At 36.7% G+C, this 5,603-nt stretch overlaps 1 long non-coding RNA gene across 1 annotated transcript; it reads left to right on the top strand.

Annotated features, from left to right (window-relative positions):
- Window positions 1-1,487: 1,487 nt before the first annotated feature.
- Window positions 1,488-3,845, top strand: LOC135153639 (uncharacterized). Its single transcript, XR_010293118.1, has 3 exons — window positions 1,488-2,178; window positions 3,180-3,299; window positions 3,736-3,845. It is a non-coding gene; the product is annotated as an uncharacterized LOC135153639 (long non-coding RNA).
- Window positions 3,846-5,603: the final 1,758 nt, after the last annotated feature.

Here is a 5,603-nt window from a genome sequence, read left to right as displayed (position 1 = left end):
ATACGTGCGATGGATTGGTCCGGCCTGACGTCAGTTCGGATCTCAAACTAGACCCAAACGTTGAGCCGACGATGTAAAACAAGATGGCGCCGGTCGGTGGCAGAGAGAACCAATAATATCTCTCCGCCAATAGATCGCCGTGAAATCTTGGATCGGGCCGCGCGCTTTTACCTAGCCGGAACACACACACTCTTACGCACCTCTCACCCCAACAAAAATAGTTCACTCACAAATCACTCGCAAAACGACACAAAAATCATCCAAACACCCAAAATCACAAGCAAATCACACAATCACACCAACGTGAAACACAGTCCACAACTAAAAACGGATATTAAAGCACAAAACTAAAACAAACTCACAACACAACAACACGTGTGTTCTCCCCCCTTTTCTGGAAATTTCCGTCACGGGACCGGAACTACCATCAGTCCCCGCGACGAAAACCTTACCAAAAAAGACAGGGGACGATTGCCTAAATATGTCCCAAATCAAGATTTAACCTCTCAATTCAGGACAATCGCAAACATGAAACAAGGGACAATATTCATAGAATATACGCAATACGACAAGGCTCTGAATCTAGCCTTATCAACTGTAATTAGCCCAATCTAAAACTGATTTCTCGTACTCGAGCGGCGACCATTTCCCCCCACGCAGCGGGGCATAGGGATTTGCTCGTCCGATGCGCAATAGGGGGCCGTTAGCTCGCCGCGAGACAATTATACCCCAATTAATTTCAATAATTTGGCCTAAAATGCCCACAAAAGCAGGCACAGTCAGGCTCGCAGCGCCACTGTAGCGGTCGCGCCCCCAGCTTGACCACTAGGTTGATACCTGAAGCTAGAATATAAGGAATAAGTCACTAACCAGTATTTTCCTGGAGTGATGTCCTAGTTCCTGTCTATTCCGTGTGAGTTCAGCTTCAAATACAATGAGCCAAGGGATCCAACGTCCTCCAGCGTCTAAAAGGGGTCCAGCGCCATCTCCCGGTGGAAGACCTATATGGGGGGTGGGGTGACTTACTACAACAGTGTCAATCCTCAGTCCTCACTTTGTTTCAGATATCAAATTTATTTTGCATAACTTCAGGCTTCTGCATTTAGCCCCCACCCATTTTAACTCTTATTGTTATTTATAAATATAGTTAGACTCGGTCTTAGAAATAACATGCTGCTCTGCATGTTTGTCTTATTATCAATAGATCTAGGACCTAGATCTCTTAATCCTAGGCCCTACTTACTTTATACTAGTTAGAGTTAGATCTAACGTTAGGGCCTAGGCTACTTTACTTATATTTATTCATCGATGCTATCAAGAGCTAGGCCTACCTAATTCAAATCTAGTCTAACTTATACTTTCCCAACCCTCGACACTTACCCCCAGGGCTTATGATCTAGGTCTGTAATTTAGGCCTAGATCTAGGTCTGGGCCTAGACGACTCCATTTACATGTACGAGTACGACTGTCAGTGGACCAAGGACTATATCTAGATCTACTCTCGGTCAATAATGGCAATGAAGTCTTAGCCAGGAATAAAAGTCAGAGTCAGACATCAAAAATTTCTAAACCGATATAGGGTTTAGATCTCGGTTTAGAACCGAAGCTTTACTTTCTAGGTCTAGATAGATCGAGAGTCCATCGTTAGTCTAACGTTAGATCTAGACCTAATTTAGATACATGAATGCTGTCGCACAGCACTGAGTCTCGTTGGACTAGATCTATACTTTCTTACAAATAGATCTAGACCTAGTGCATGAGATTATGAAATTATGTTAAAATCAAATGAAATAAGATTCGGAAATAAAAAGATCCAGATTTTTTTTTTTTTTTTGGGGGGGGGGGGCAGACATGTGAAAAAATTTAGAGAAACCTAAAATTCAGAAAGCGAGGGCCAGAAGCGACCAATATTACCTAGGGCCGTTTTGTGCATTTTCTAAAGTAAAATTGAAGGATGTCATGCAATTCTCTTTTTGATGAAGGTTTCACATTTCAGCTCTTACCCAAGCCCCTCCCCCTAAACATACGACCATGAAAAAGATCACTTCTTATTATTGTTCTCTCTTTTCTTTCACAAACAGGTTGAATTTGAAGAACAAGAACAACAGTAGAGGTCTACCTATATGGTTCAAGATGATGATCATAAGTGCATGCATCATTTTGCAGATTCTCATCCAGGTATAAAACTAACTAACCCATACAAAATTACAGATACATTACATGCTTTGAATGTTAACCATGTTTAAATTAAATAAAAATAATCCGAGCCACAAAGAGGTAGGATCTGTAATGAATATACACTTCTTAAAGGTCAAGTCCACCCCAGAAAATTTTTGATTTGAATAAATAGAGAAAAATCAAACTAGCACAACTGAAAATTTCATCAAAATCGGATGTAAAATAAGAAAGTTATGACATTTTAAAGTTTCGAATTTTTTTCACAAAACAGTGATATGCACAACTGAGTGACATGCAAATGAGATAGTCGATGATGTCCCTCACTCACTATTTCTTTTGTTTTTAATTGTTTGAATTATACAATTTTTTTTTTTTTTTTAATTTGACAATAAGGACCAACTTCACTGAACCATATCGTATCAAACGATGCTAATTACACATGTTTAGGGAGAAATTAATCGTTGTTTCACTTGGCAATGAGGAGAAAATTATAATATTTCACATTTCATATAATAAAATACAAAAGAAATAGTGAGTGGATGACGTCATCAGTCTCCTCATTTTCATACAGATTAGGATGTGCATATAACTGTTTTGTGAAATTAAGCGAAACTTTAAAATGTCATAACTTTCTTATTTTACATCCGATTTTGATGAAATTTTCAGTGTTATGTTTGTTGGATTTTTCTCTTTTTATTCAAATCAACCTTTTGTTGGAGTGGACTTGTCCTTTAAATATACAGGCTCTCGAGTCTAAAATAGAACCAATGCCAAAAGTTATGTACCTTGGGCAAATTTATAAAATACCGGTTAGGTCATGTCCTTGATCTACTAGTAATTAAATGGCCTTTTTATTTTCTATTTGTATATAAACAAAGCAACATTTATTTTTCATATTTTACAAAATTTATTTCATTCATTCTTCAGTGTGATATTCATATTTCATATTTGTAGATTTACGATTATTTAAAAATCTTGTTATTTTACATTTTGTCCAATAGGATGATGCAGTTTTATAATTTCCATGGAGGTGATTGATGATGATAAATAATTGGTGAAGTAGGCCTAATAGAACAGCGACTAGACCACAAAGAGAAATACAACCTACAGCAGTTATATGAGTGAGTTAATTAGTGAATATTTTTGATAATGGAGGTGTTCACATTTTTTTGGCAACAAATAGACCTGCCTTTGAAAAACCCATTTCAATTTTGTTTTTAGATTATAGTTAGTGTCGTTTTTAATCACAGATCAAAATATTCTGTGCAACAATACATATCAACTTTAATTCTGACTATTTATATAATTTACATATGTTAATTCATATTTATGAGAATTCTCTGACATTTTTTCATAGAGTAGGCCTACATGTAGTTATAATGGAGAGTGGTATGTAAACTGCATAGAACAGGTTTAAGTGATATGCTTTATAGAAGTACAAGTTTATAATTAGTAGAAGTAAGATTCTCACTTTTCTTAAAACATTTATGTTTTTTTAATCACAACAATTTAAATTTAAATTCATTGATTATCTTTCTCTATTTTTTCAATCTGCAGGACTGGTGTAACAGATGTTTTCATTCAAGAAATCCAACAATTCAAGAGTCTGACTTAGGAACCACTTGATGAAGATGGAAAAGGGTTTTTTTTTCCAAGTCCAATTTTTCAACAAAAAAAAAATTATTATCACAACCCCAAATTCATGACGTATGAAATTTCTTGTTGATTTTCATTAAAACTGGTTGCAAAAGGAGAAGCTATAAACATAGAAATAGGAGTGGCTGAGTGAAGTTGAAAGTGGGGGGGGGCATAGGGAAAATGCTCTATTACGTGAAATTTTTAAGAAGTTGCGAGCGAGCAAAATTTTGACATTTTTAAAAAGAAAATCTAAAATATTCAGAATGATATATTTCACCCTTTTCTTTCCTTTTCTCTTTTTTTTTGGGGGGGGGGGCAAGAGTCCTTCAAGCCCCCCCCCCCTCCATCTGTACGAAACTGCATATATACCCCAACTCATGAATTATTAAACTTGATGCACAAAGGATTTCCTTCATAAGTATATTATCGAAATGAGAATATTGTTTTCTTGTTTCAAAGGGCAATCGTCATGGTGACCATAAAACGGGTCCTTCTCAAGTGAAAGGGGCTCAGAACAAGTTCTTTAGGAGCACTTTTCTTGGGTAAAAGGGGGCAGTGATTCTAGAAAGGGCACTTACAAGAAGGCGAGGGGGCACTCTTTAACACATGAAACGGGCTCTCAGATGAAAGGGCACAGAACACGTTCCGGGGGGGGGGCATTTTTGGGTAAAAAAATTGCATACAAGGAAGAGCACTTGGTAACACCTAAAACAGGTTCTCGTCAGGTGAAAGGGACACAGTACACGTTCGTGAGGGGGCATTTTTCTTGCATAAAAAGGCACTTTTCAGTGATTCAAGAAGTAGGGGGAGCTGTGCCCCCCCCCCCCCTCCCCAGGATCGCTGCCCCAGCATACAAAAAAAAATATTTTGGTTCAAAGTATTAACATACGCTTGAGAAAAAGGTAAAGCTTTATCCTCTGATAATGTGATATTTTTTATGGCTAATTAATAAAATTCACCACTAACCAGAAAATTCATTTATGTCTTTCATTTGTGTTCATATAGTATTTGTACAGAGCTAAAATGAAAGTGATTTGGAATGGGCAAAATTCAAAATGAGATGAAGATCGAGAGAGGGAAAGAGTGATGAGAAGTGGGTTGAAAAGAAATGGAGGGGCACATATGAAGAGATAATTTAGAGGGGGGTGGTAAGAGAGCTAGAATGAAGGAAGTAGGAACAAAAGGGGTGGAAGAGAAATAAGACGAGATTTATGGAAACCAGGAGACAGATAACAAGTGGGAAAAGAAGAAGGAAATATATGAAGAGTTAAGTTGCAAAAGGGGTTAGGGCCACTTTGGACCATTCCGAGAAAAAACATGTTTTTATTCTCACTTATTGCAATATTCTTATGAGAAACTAAATTGTCATGATGTACTACTCTATCATGTGAACATAAATTGGGTATAAAAGAAATCTACCTGTTTTCAATTTTTTTCTATATACTTGAAAAAAAAATTTCACTGTGTACCTAACCCCTTTTGCAAGTAAATTGAAGTGGATCCAATCTCTTTTGATAAAAAAAGTGATTTTTTTTTTTGCCACTTCCATTCACGTTTTCATTTGAATTTCAAATTTTCTTTGGTATAATCAGAGTGACTGAAAATTTAGAGGTTTAGAGACAGAAAACAATTAAATATATGAATATGGACCTAACCCCTTTTGACAAATGAGTTCTTTAGAAGAGTTTAGTTGCAAAAGGGGTTAGGTCCACTCCAAGAAAATAATTCTCCCATATTGCAATATTCTTATGCGAAACTGAATTTTCATGATAGCCTACCATGAGAAC

Source organism: Lytechinus pictus, chromosome 3 (assembly GCF_037042905.1).
Source record: "Lytechinus pictus isolate F3 Inbred chromosome 3, Lp3.0, whole genome shotgun sequence".
In the NCBI taxonomy this organism is placed as follows: domain Eukaryota; kingdom Metazoa; phylum Echinodermata; class Echinoidea; order Temnopleuroida; family Toxopneustidae; genus Lytechinus; species Lytechinus pictus.
Note: the sequence above shows the minus strand (reverse complement) of the source record. Positions and strands in the feature narration are given on the sequence as shown.